Below are 13,688 nucleotides of genomic sequence, written 5' to 3'. Positions count from 1 at the left end.
ATTACAGCCTCTTCATTGTCTCCCCTTAGCTGAGTTTCTTGTGTGTACATAAGTGACTCAGGTATTTCAGGGTGGCTTCGGTATCGCAGGCTCCACCCTCGAGTCTAGCCGCCCCAGTAAGCCGATCCAGGTAATGGATAGCTGTGGAATGGACATAATACGGCAGCGAGCAGTTTTAAAACACACAGGTCTCCTTGTTACTTTCCTAGCCACCCTTTCATTCTCTTAAGCTGGGAGAGATATGGTTACTTCATCAACTAATCCAACCTGCCTATTTCGTTTGTCTTGTCTTATTTGCCGTGTTTCTACAGCCCTCTACGCCTTTAATGTGTCCCTCTCAACTTGTTTTCTGCTCCGGCAGTATCGGTGTTAAAGTTCACTCTAGGGGTGTTGTGTGTGTGCGCGAGGGCTTTGCGGTTGCTATTAGACACAGCGTGCTGAGGCCCCGGTGGCCATGCTGAAGCTGAAGCGTCCCCCTCCCTGCCCCCCCCGCGTTGCACCGACACCCCCCCCCCCCCCCCCCCAACCCACCCACCCACTGGCAGGCAGCTGACCTTGGCAGGGCCTGACAGAGAACTGGCCTGGAGGGGGATCCACGGAGCTCCACGCCAGCCCACTGAGCCAGCCCACTCAGTCTGTGCAGGTGTACGGACGCCTGGACAAACACACACACACACACACACACACACACACACACACACACACACACACACACACACGCTCACATGCATGCATAGCCACTAGACCAGGGAAGGCCCCTGAGCAAACAGATGTCCTAGCGCTCCATTTCTCTGTGTTACCTTTTCTTCTGGATTTCTCATGGTCGTTCTCCTTTTCTTTCACTTTCACTGCCCGTTCGAATTCGTTCTCATTGCTCATTGTTTTTCTGTGCTTTACTGTATGCTACATCCTCTCTGCTTACCGTAACAGCACGAGGTGGAACAGTAAAGGTAATCTGTCGAACATTATAGTCCTATAGTATGCTTTATTTGTAAGCACAAGATCATTTCAGGCATTTCCATCTGTCTTTTCTGGCAGTTTCATGAACCAACCAGTGACACAGACCACACAGTGCTACATGCTTGTAATGAATCTATTAGTTGATGACAGATGCACATGAATAAATATATGTAAAAATGTATGTATGAATCAATAATTCCCTCCTTATTGCACTCTTCACCAGCGTTCATTATTATGGCGTTCACACAGCAGACTACTGTTTGACTTCAGAGAAGTTTGGAGAGGTGTCAGTGAAGATGGAAATCTAAGCTCAGCAACGCACTGACGCTGTACAGTATCGTGAGTTATGTAGTCTGCATCCACTTCCACATCTAAATCCTCATTTGGCATCATTCAGGGGAAAATCAGCAATCTGTTGAAACAAATCAACAAAAATTACACGCAGTTATTTCAAAGGCACCGAAGCACCGCATCGTGTGAGAGCAGCACTAAGAACACAACTTAAAGCAAGAAATATTAAAGGACCAGAGCAATTCTTGGTCTCATGAGTAAGATGTTTGCAAGAAGGACAGGTTAATACTCCTTATCATAAAATGAAGTGTACACATTTCACTAAATGTCATGGAAAGTAAATGTCAAAAACACCTGAAGGTACAAGAGAAAGGATAGAATGTAACAATCAGTGAAAAAATATGGTGTACTAAATTATTTCAATCATAAAAAAAAACTGCAATGCATTCCATTAAAAACACATTATCAGAGGCAGAAAAGATAAACAACATGCTGGCTTAACTTATTTCACTCTCAGACGACAGTTTTTTTCAATTTCTGATGTTCTCCTCAACTTTTTTTGTGTTTAGCTAATTGTTTTTCCTCATTAATTGTTGGTTTCGCTGCTGTAACATCTTAAGTGGTTTGACGTCAAATATGCAACTTCTACTAGCGTGATGTGAACCTTAAAATCTCCGGTGCAAAATATGAAATTTGCACATTCATGGGTTCTGTCATTTTCAGCGCATGTAATTACAAGAGTTTTCAACCAGGATATTTAATGCTTTCTTTCTTTTTTCTTTAACCATGTGATGGTTATTTTTCTGTAGCATCTTTAACCTCAAGAGTTACGATTATTTGATTTGATCCTACTTAGCAATGACATTAATACCACTGACCATGCCTTTTTCTCTCCTTTTTTCTCCTTTTCTACGTAAATAAAAAATCTGGCAGGCTAATTATATGGGCAGCTGAACATCCTTCACTGTGTCTTTTTTTGAGTGACAGTTGCAAATATTTCTATATTTTGACACACAATCGTGTCATGTTTAGAAAAAATAAGTGACATTAAACATGTTTCCTGTTCCTTGCGCGGCAGCAGGAAACATGACATCTTGTCATGAAAGGTAATTATAGGTGAATACTGCTGTGTGCAGCTGTGAAAAGCTGCATTTAATCTGTTTTTCTAAATAAAAAAAAATCTGGCAAAATTGAGGGACAGATTTCAGCAAAGAACGAACGGGAACACAAACACTGTCAACGCAGTTGAACTGAATGCCAGAAAGGAGCTTTATTGTGTCAAAAATATTGTTTAGCGGGAGCATCACCTTCAGTTCTGAGCACACGAGCATCACTCCCCAAACTTTTGTCAAAACTGCAGACAAACAGACAGAGGTCCATCCATTGTACTTGGCAGATTTTATTTCTGAAGGATGGAAAACCTTGACTTGTGAAGCTGAGAGCGAGCACTTCTAATTTTGGGCGTTTGTGTTGTGCATTCACAGTGGGAAGAGAGTGGGAGTGCAGGGGATAAAGGGAAGCTCCGGAGGTGAGCACTTTATTGCCTCCAATCCAGGAGTGGTCTGAATAAATATTCTTGCCCGTCTCAGTTTTCAAGGTTTCCTGTTGATTCTTCCACTTGGAGTTTCCTCACAGCCACTTCTTCTATTCTATTTTTCCGCCTTGTCAAGTTTTTCATCGCTCCATTTGAAAGCCTGTTTGAAAATGAGCTAGGAGTGGTCATTTACAGCGTGCTCTTTAGCTTAAAAGGGAAAGAAAGGAAAGAGAAATAGTATATATTTGTGGCTATGTATTGATTGTAGTGATATCCTCTATCTCAAGCAACAACAACAGACCGTCCTCTGTTCCCACTCCCTCCCTCCTCCCTCCTGACTGTGCAGTAACAGGTTGTGTTTAGCTTCTCTGCTCCCTACTTCCTCGTCTGGCACGACTGTTCTTTGAGTCCAGAGTCTAAAGTTCAGCCAGAGACAACAGGAGGGGAGCATCACATCGCTCATTCGCAGCATTTCACAACACACACACACACACACACGCACATAATTTCCCTTTTTTTCAGGCTTCCTTTGCACAGTGAGAATGCCCGCCCCCTCAGTGTAGACATTTTGTAGTGTGTGACTAAACGGTGAATGGTGTTACAATAATTTGATGAGATTGGGTCAGATGATGCAAGCAGGAAGAGTGTGATGATAACGCTCTTCTTAATGTCTTACAGCTTTTATTTGCTTTTTTTTTTTTCAAATGCCAATCCACAAAATGATCCCCCGGACGCCCACGTCGTCTTTGAACTGCTCCCACCCCGGGGTGACACATTAGCAACCTGTCTGGAGCTGGCATCGCCGTGGGAGAAGAAGAGGCTCGTGTCTCAGGTGTTTAATAAGCCCCTGCTGGTGCACCAGGATGGATCTGAGCACCCTGACTCAAGCCCCCGACGCCCTTTCCCTTCGCTCGCCTGATCACATCCCTACAGTGACCCCTCCCCCCATGTCCCTCAGACCATCTCCCCATTATCCTCCCTCATTTTTCCCTACAGATCTTTGTGGCTTCCTCCCCCATTTTTCCTTTTTTTCCGTCCACACTCCCCCTTCTTCCACCTCGTTGTTTTGCGCTGCCTATCCTTCCTTCAACACATGCCAGGACTCCCGGGGCACCAGTTACACAGCGAGGATTTCATTTGAAAGAGCTCCTCAGGACATCATTACAGGGATCATCAGCGGGCCTTACGGCTGATGTTACATTAGTGTTCCATCACTCACGCGGAGCCATCAAAGCGGCTAATAACCCGTCAGCCCTCTCATCACACAAATCAGAATTCTCTCCCTGAGATTGGTAATTTCTCATTAATCTGTAATTGACCATTCTTGCACAGTCAAGAATGTGTTTTTTTTCCCTGCAGTTGTGCAACATCACTGAAGTCTTGATGTGTAATGAGATAGCACTGGGTCACATTATGCTGAGAGTGGAAGAAGTTAGGTGTGTTTTACAACTAAGACATGATGCGCTGGATTGGAATTTCAGTTGCATTTTATCTGTTAGTCAGCAAAATGCCACTTTATTGAGTATTTCTTTAACAAAATGTGCATGTGGGCTTGTGTTTCTGGCAGCATCTTTAATCTAGTGGTATCTTGTTCTGAAATAATTGGTGTGCTTAAAGAAAGAAGACACTTTTGTATCCACTTTTGTTTGTTTCTATCCCCCGTAAGAGCTGTTCTTATCAAGTGGTTGTCTGGGAGGTGGCTCATGAGACAAGACACAAAAAAGCATCTTTTTCGAGGTTTACAGATGACAGAAGTTGAGTAAGCAGACAGTTTTACACTTAGGGTAAAACTGAACTCTCATTAAAATGAACAAAAACTGCAATATAGTATTAGACATGCATTTAAACATGTAATCTTTAAAAAACAACATCCAAAATCATTGTGAGGCATAAAATTTGTCATAAAAGTGATAGAAAAAACACCTTCAAAGGACCATCTTCACAGCTGAAACACATCCATAATTTGCAATTATTGACCTGTACAGTTTACATTACATCCCTCCTCTCCATCCATCCATTATTTTACTCTGCAGCTCCTCTTCCCACTGGACACCTAGAGCCACCAGCCACTAAATTCACCCGTACACAATCACCCAGCCATTCCTGTGTGCAGCCTATTCAACCTTATTAATCCAGCCTTTCTTTCTCTCCATCCTCTCGTCTCCACCCAGCCATTTTATCCTCCATTGATTGCAAACAGAAGACACAGAGTATCTGAAGTGAAACAGAATGAATATTAAGTGGGGGAGCATTTGGATGAGGCTCACTGTACTACTGTAAATAGTCTTTTTTTTTTCTCTCCATCATCTCTGGCTCTCTCAATCAGCTCCAATACAAAGCTGGCCCCATGTAAAGTGGTACGAGCGCCATCAGCCATGCAGATGAGTCCTGCTTCCTTTACCTTAATTAGAGCTCCCAGGGGAGCGAGCAGCATCAGCACCAGCCTCTCATACCTCAGAGATATTTTGCATTAAGCACAGAAACGGCAGGAGGGGAGCCGATGTGAGAACAGAGGCAATATCCAGATGACAATCTAAAAATGTGGGTAAATGTTTTTTAGAGAGTCACTTGAACAGCAGGCAGAAATGTGGCATTTTATTCTAGGAGCAGAAACTACATTTCCCACAGAGGTGAAGTAAATAGTATTGCGTTGCACATGCAAATATCTGGTGAGAAGTTGTGAATTCAGCAACTTTAAGTGGAGTTGGTTAACTGACAAGAGAATGAACAATCAGATCCATAGCAATTTGGAATAATATTTGCTTCTTTGGGTCATCTTCTTGAGCAAAAACGCCCAAAGAAACAATCTCAGAAATGAATATATTCTGTTTTCTTCAGTCTTAAGCTTATCAATCAGTTAAAAATACAGATACATAAGCTTGAATTTAGTATTCGTCCAAATTTGTGACATTATTTGAAAATTTTATTGTATCAGCGAATTGGACAAGAACATAATCAACATATGTGATGAGTTAATGCAGTTAAAAGCACAATTAAATGATTCATGTTTATGAATTTAACTATTTTTCATCTACTAAATTAAATAAAAATCTGTTTTTTCTTCCACTGCACATACTGTATGAGTATGTGACATAAAATCTCTTGAATCCTAATCATTATTAAGCTGTCAGTTATATCTTATTGATTAATTACTTAATGAAAATAAGAGAACAGTGAAAAATGTTCATGTAATTTCAGAAAAAAATTGCTTTTTTTTGTGCCACAAAAAATCCAAATATATCCAGTCGAGTGCAACATGATGAAGGAAAGAAATGAACTGTGAAGCTGGAACCATCAGAGAGTTATTTTTCAGGAATTAAAAATGACTGAAATTGTCCATTATTTATCAGAATAGTTGCCAGATAATTTGAATGTCTTCTGATAATTTATTCAAGGAGCCATTTCAGTGTTAGGAATTGTTGTTGAAGCAGAATGTAGGAAATATTTAAATTAAAAAACGTCTTTACATTTTCATTTCTATTGACAGTTAGTGTGCGATTTTACTACAGGAATAAGAATAATCATAATATTGTACAAATGAAGTGGCTCGTAAATCGAACTAAGTTGAAATAATCCACAGCTTCCTCCGGTTCTCCGTCCCCTTTAAACGGGGAGGTGCTCCGGTGCTCACCCCCAGCCCCGGGGCTCTCCGCTGCGCTCCGGGAGGCGGGGAACAGAGACGGGAGTTCGGGCTGGTTGAGAACGGACGCGTCGGAAACCTCCCCGGAGGGGCCCCATGTAATTCGATGCACGCTGTTAAAGCTTAGAGTATATTGTCTTCCCTTTTGCTTATGAAGCCTCCACCCACCGGCCCACCCTACATTTAGCGGATCATGTGACTCGGGGTAAGTCATTTGCAAGTACAACAGTTCTCTGTGCGCTCCCATTCATTTCCTGAGAACTGCCTGAGCCGAGCAGCTGAGAGGCAGAAGGGGAGGGAGCTGCTCACTCACACACACTCACTCACTCACACACACTATCACAAACACTCACACGCACACACACATACACAGAGTGAGAGGAGAGAAGAGGAGAGGAAGGGGAGAGGAGGAGACGAGACAGAGAGGACTGTAGAGAAGGAAAACAGTCTCCTAGTCTCCACGGCTCTGCAGCTTCTGACAAGGTCTGTGCGTTTTTCTTGTCCTGTTCCTCTGCTGGCTGCTGCTGCTGCTGCTGCTGGCTAATGTGTGCTTCATTTGTCACGTTGCTGGGGGTTTGTGCTTGTGTTCACTGCGTTTTCGTTCAGCTGTCATTGCTCTGTCAAAGCAAGATGACAACTCAGATCACCTATGGCATTGTGTTTGGTGTCTGTCAGTGGAGAGGAGGGGGGGGACAGGAGACCCTGCACGGTGCCGACCGGACACCTAGTCTCAGTGCAGATTCATGAGCTGTCATGTGTGTGAAAATGCCCAAAAAAAGAAAAAGTGATTGTACTACTTGAGCGGCTGAGCTGCCGGTGCGTTTGAAAATCTCATCCCCAAGTCCAAAAGCAACTTGAGAAGAAACAGATCAGCTGAGCAGAGATGGTGCTGCTGTGGACTGAACGTCTTAGCGGAGGATAGGAGAGAGTGGGAAAACACACACAAAAAAGTTTGCTGCTTGTCAAGAGTTTGTCTTTGGAGACTTTAAGTGTGTGTGGGTGTGCATTGGTGCGCTTGTGTTGCAGCCTAATGTAGCAGTGCAGAGACAGAGGCTGTTAGCAACGGGTTAAACATTAGGAGGCTCGGGTAGCGGAGGAAGGACACTGGGGTGTGTGTGTGTGTGTGCGTGTGTGTGGGAGTGTTGCAGGGGTGGTGTCTTGGATGTCATCGGCAGCGCTCTCACTTCCAGGGTAATAGTCATTGGTATTGATGGGTGGCTGTCACAGAGGCAGAGAGCCACCAGGCTGGGGGAGAGTGGCCGGGGGCTGGCCCTTGGCTGTTATTTTCAATTACAGGGGACCAGGGCTGAGCTGACAGCAAAGGCATTTGTACATCCAGCGAAGGGGAGGAGGAGGAGGAGGAGGCGGGTGTGGAGAGGGTGGGGGGTAAAAAAAGAAAAAGAAAGAGAGAGTGGGAGGGAAGAGGAAAGAGAAAGGTGGGAGGGTGGGAGAGGAAGAGGAGGAGGGAGGGATGAGACTCTGCTCTCTGCTCCTGGGTTTGATGTGGAAACTAAGCACTGACCTCTGTGACTTTACCCTGGCGGCGTGGAGGGGGCCCTGCCTCGCCTGGAACTGTGTGTCAGCCAGAGGGTGTTTGGTGGTGTTTAAGTGAGGTCTCATTCACCCATAAATAGTAAATACATACAGCATAGGAGGAAGCAGGAGGGGGTGGGCGGTGGGTTTATGTTCGAGTGTGCGCGGATGAGACCCCCCGCAGCTCGTGGATGTTCAGGGAGGGAGATTAGTGCCCATTTAAAGTCTCGCTCTCACTTAAATCCATTTACAAAAGGGGCCTTCTGCCTGTGCGTCAATGATATTATCACACGTGTGGAGTCGACTCTACCCTGCACATTAACAGCGAAGATGGATCTCCTCATAACATACATGATATTTGCACTCGCTGGTGACCAAATCGGAGAAGCCAGCGAATAGCATCAGACTACATATTACCACAACAAGATACAAAATACTGAAAAATACTTTCACGTTAATTGCAGCGTCGTTGAACCACATCTGAGGTCAAAGCGTCGTAGTCAGCGCTGGATAATGATAATGAATAATCACTGGGACTGAGAGCATCACTGACAGCTCAGCAGTGATGCAGAGTACATTATTTCCTCATTGAAAGCTTATTAAAAGACAGTGAAAAGCTACAGAAACAATATTTTTTGGTGCAAATTCTCTCCCCCGCCTGCCGCTATTAACTTTAACAACAGCACTTGTATTATGTGTTTTTTTTCCCCGACTTCAGTGCAACAGCTTGAACCAGTAACGGTTTCAGTGATCTACGTAACCGAAAATAGAATCGCACAAGTGTGAGAGGCGCTTATGAATGATGATGCAATTGCTTGACTTGGAAAAAAGTGAGCAATCTTACCGAGTCAGTAGATAGAAATCTGTAAACAGAATTCGACAAATCCATTTAAATCAGCGAAAGCAAATCTTCGCTCCCTCCTCAAACTATTTCTTCACAGTATTTTTGGTCCTTGGTTAGGTTGTGTGAAAGGTCACGTTCTGTGTTGAAATGACTGTTTTGTCAAAGAGGCTGTCCGATGTTATGTTTACAGTAATACCCACCAGGTTAAAGTTACACAACAAATGAGTCAATTTTCACTGTAAACAAATGTCTTTCTTTTGTGTTGAAGTCGTTTTGTTGGCCTCTCCATCCACCCCGAGTGTCTCCCTTTACAGACTAGAGCTGCAGAAACAAGACTTTTTTTGGTGCAAATTCTCTCCCCAGCCTGCTGCTATTAACTTTACTACCAGCACTTGTATTGTTAGAGCAACAGCTTGAAGCAGCGACGGTTTCAGTGATCTACGTAACCGAAAATAGAATCGCACAAGCGTGAGAGGCGCTTATGAATGATGATGCAATTGCTTGACTTAGAAAAAAGTGAGCAATCTTACCGAGTCAACAAACCCATTTAAATCAGCAAAAAGCAATCTTTCATTCCTGCCTTGAACTAATTCCTCACAGTGTTTTCACATTATGAGCTGTTCTAGTCATTTTCATGTGTTGGAACCAGCCTCTTCAGCTTAAAAAAAGACTTGACCATTTTAGCCATTTTATACATGAATTACCTTTTCAGTGATTTCAATAAGTTCCCCACATTAAATGAAAAAATAAGTTGCAACATGCCTCTGTGCTAAAATAACCCTCGGCTAGATTATGTGAAAGGTCTGTTCTGACTGTTTTGTCATAGAGGATGTCCGTTGTTTTGTTTACAATAATAGCCACCAGGTTAAAGTTACACAAGTGAGCCGATTTTCACTAGAAACTAGAAAACAAATGCCTTTCTTCTGCGTTAAAGTCATTTTGTTGGCCCCTCCATCCACCCCGAGTGTCTCCCTTTACAGACTAGAGCTGCAGTTGTTAATCACTTAATCAACAAGCTGTCCGCCATTAAATGAACTGCCAACTACTAGTTTATTAGTTTGAGTAGCAGTTTTCCCAAAAAATAAACAAAGTAGATCCTAGTTTCTTTACTCCTCCATGACAATAAATGGAACATTTTTAAGTTGTGGGCAAAACAAGCCCTGTGAGGACATCAAATTGGGGGTTTGAGAATCACTGATCAACAATTTTTCTGACACTTTATAGACTAAACAACTATTTGATTAATTGAGAAAATAATCAACAGATTAATTGACAATAAAATAAACATTAGTTGCAGCCTTAGTGCAGATTTTTTCCACTTTCTGATAGCATCACACTTCTCCCTTATTTGCTCCTGAATGACCACAGGCTTAATACTAAACAAACAGCAGAGAGTTTTGTCACTTTAAAATGATTGCTTGTTGTTTTTGGGTGTTTTCTGTTGCATTTATGAGCAGTTTACGTCTCACACCTCCCCGCCCCACATTTCCTGCTTTCTGCTGTCGCTCTGATTCCTCCATGGCTCAACCCCCACCTCAAGACACGGTCCAAGGGCTTACGATAGAGATCAGTACAGGTGGGGGAGACTCAATTAAAAAGCCAATCACCGACGGATAGACTCTATCCGTCCATCAATGCGGCTCTGCCCAGGACACTTAATTGCCCGGCAGGATTCCCCGACTAAAGGCATCTCCTGTCAGCCACAGATCGCAACGTACAAATTGGGGTGCGTGTTGACAGATTGAATCTTTCAGGAAGAAGCGCCGCGCTCCGGTTTGTTCACGTTAACGGCGCGTAGGCTCAAATTCTCATTCAGGGGGATGAAATTCCCCGCATTACCCCCTAATCAGCTGGGTTAACTGCTGCTGTATTGACTGACTGCTCATTGATCCAAGTGGGTGCCATGGAGTGTATCGTCATTGATTGCAGATAGACTGCAGTGCACCGTATGGCTGGATTCATGTGGGTCCCTGACTGTAAGCCAAGGCCAAAGAGGGGGAGAGAGGGAAATCAGAGAGTCATTTACTCTGTGGGTTTGTGTTTATGAAGGTGGCGTCTTTCCTCTCTAGAGCTGTCAAACCACAGTGGACTGACCACGAAGCACACATTCATAGCATGTCAGCATCACATGTAAAAGATAAAAATATGACCGTTTCACTCTGGATAGGAGTTGTGTTGAACTTCTTGTGGGTGAAAAAGTACATATAAATAATAATAGCGTTTGTAGGTGATGTTTGCGAGCTCAATTCCCTGTGCTGTTATTTCATCATGCCAGAGGATGACAAAATGTTCTTTCCCCCTCCCGTTTGCGTTTTCTCTTGTGGATTCAACCTTCGACCCGAGTGTCCAAGCCCACGTTTGTTTACCAGAATTGAGTTAAGGGTGTACATGGAGCGCTGGAGCATGTGTGTTTAGTGATGGAGTGAAATGCAGAGAGAGAGAGAGAGAGAGAGAGAGAGAGCACGGAAAGTATTGTGCAAGAGCCAGTGACTCTGAGGTTGATAGTGTAAATAGTGAAAAAAAGACCTACAATGAGTGATTACAGCTTATAAAACATGATTGTATTTAGAATTTTTGCCGCATTGCTCTGCTGAATAAGGAGTCTATTATTGTTAAAGCTACTGCAGAGCAACCAGGCTTTTTTTTCTGTCTGATAGAAAGAAAAACTCATCAAACTAAACAAAATAAAGTACTTATTGGAAGTCTAACCAGCAGATTGATCCAAGTTTTTTTTTTTTTTTTGAGTAATGACACCATTCCTAGAGTAGCACACTCAGTGCTTACTGGAAGTGACTCATTTAGCAGATCTTTGCCCCCAGACTCCGCTTTAACGTCGCTCAGTGTGTTTCCATGGCCGGAATGGAAAGGTATGTCAAGGGGAGGCCTGTCTATCTGCGATGACGTTTCCTCTCTCAACCTAGTGTGTAATTTTACTTTAGCCAAATATGGTTGGTTAACTGAAAGTAGGAAGCCAAGAAAAGAGGATGGAACAGCATTCGAAGTCAGCATTTTCACAATGTTTTGGACCATTTCTGTGCATTTTTTTTCCCCTTTTTGTTCGACAGAAAGAGTTTCCCTTTGCAGAATCTGTGGGGAGCTGCTTCTCTTTAACCTCGGTGCAGATGGTTTCAGCAGACCTGCGTAAAGATGCCGCACGGATCACTGTGAACTTTGTTTACCGTTGTACTGTAGGTCAACTGTTAGGAGGGGGAAATTATGCAAACAGCATGTGGAAGCCATTTAGGAGGCCTGCGGCATTCCATGCAGCTGGATTCAGGCTCATGGTATGGGCCTAAACTCCTCTCAATTAGCCGCTGCGACCAGGTATCAACATGGCACAGTAACGGTTTAAAAAAGAGAGGAAAAATAATCGAAGTGAAGTAGATGAGTAATAGAGGTAAACACAGCTGCTGGCTTTTTATTGAGTGGAGTTGGAGAGCCGGGATGGGTCAAACCAAGGGGAAAAACTCGGCGAGCAGAAAATAACTGCTCACATTTGATGCAATAAGTGTCAGTGTGTTGGAATGTTTTGGTTGGTCCGTTATTGTCTATTTCCATGTGCTGCGCGTTGGGGCGGATTCGGTTGTGTCAGCACAAAGTAAGGTTAGATAGGGTTGGCTCTTTGTGACGCTGCATCAAGAAGCGAGGCTATTAAACATTAAGGGAAAAAAGCTGCCGCTGTCTGTATGACAAGAGATATCAAGTGAGAAAAAAAGGGCAAAGAGAAAAGAAAAAAATAAGTGTGTGTTTAAGTGTTTGAGCTGATATTATTTCACCGTGAGTTGTTTACAGTAGATGCCGTAGATGAGTCAGTGTGCCGGTGCCTCTGCATTCTTGCATTGTACAGTTATTGTAAAAACATCTAGGTCGATCTGCGAGAGTGCATGTGAGTGCACCAGTGCCGTGATGCATTCAGGAGACGAGCCATTGTGAGGAGCATGTACACAGTGCATATGTTGGGGGAAGGCGGGGTGGGATCGCATTCAGGCGTACACGCCAGAACACAAGCGCTTACACATATAACTGAGCCTGGGGGGGGGGATAAAAGGCTACTCAGAGAATCCCCCATTAGGGCAGGAGTGTACTGTCATCCCTTAGGGAGAGAGAGGGGGGTGAAAGTATGTGGTTGCTGGTGGTAGTAGTAGTAGTAGTAGTAGTAGTGGTAGTAGTGGCGGTGGTGTGAGGATGCTAATATAAAGCATCCCACCTCCCTGTTAGGGCGGAAGATTAGAGCAGGGTTTCACTCTGACCCTCGTTTTTCAAAATGTAGAAGCAGCTGTAGAGGAGCAGTGACTGGATCCTGTGATTCAGCTGCTGGTTATACCTTCACAACATGCTCTCACGGGCTTTTATTCTGCTAATTTTCTCTGTTTTTACCAGTTTCCAGCTAGAAATAATCACCAGTTTTTCTCTAAATTGTGCCCCTGATGCAGCTTTGAGATGACTACCAAGTCCTGCGGTGTGGTCACCTCAACCTGTGAGCTCAGACTAAATAAGAGATCGGTACAGAGTCGCTGCGTGTATATATTTTTTTATTATTGATCTAGCAAACCTCTTTCTCTCTCTCTCATGTGCAAACTTCACATGCAAAAGAATATTTCAGTATCTTTCTGAGCGGCTGTGCCAAGTGCTCCACACGTTTATCCTGGTTCGCTCGGCTCCACCTCCCCCTCCTTTGGTACAAGTGAGGTTTTTGTGTCAGAGGCTATTTTAGATGCACAGCCACTGACCGTACTGCATTTACTGTGGCGAGTGACTCTGCGCGCGTGTGTGTGTGTGTATGTGGTGTTGCTGAGAGGTCATCGGATTATGTTGAAGCAAGAAGACCTCATAGTAAACCGGCTCTTCAGGAGCTGCTTTGCGGCGTGTGTTTGCGGTTTCCCTTA

At 43.8% G+C, this 13,688-nt stretch overlaps 1 protein-coding gene across 1 annotated transcript in view; it reads left to right on the top strand.

Moving 5' to 3' along the window:
• The first annotated feature begins 6,605 nt into the window (after nucleotides 1-6,605).
• Nucleotides 6,606-13,688, top strand: part of klf12b (Kruppel-like factor 12b) — a 42,747-nt gene continuing 35,664 nt past the window's right edge. The window contains 1 exon segment of the mRNA XM_022195227.2: nucleotides 6,606-6,630. The gene's annotated coding sequence lies outside the window, so the exon portion shown is untranslated.

The sequence above is a fragment of the Acanthochromis polyacanthus genome, chromosome 14, assembly GCF_021347895.1.
Source record: "Acanthochromis polyacanthus isolate Apoly-LR-REF ecotype Palm Island chromosome 14, KAUST_Apoly_ChrSc, whole genome shotgun sequence".
In the NCBI taxonomy this organism is placed as follows: Eukaryota; Metazoa; Chordata; class Actinopteri; family Pomacentridae; genus Acanthochromis; species Acanthochromis polyacanthus.
This window is presented reverse-complemented; position numbering and strand designations above follow the sequence as displayed.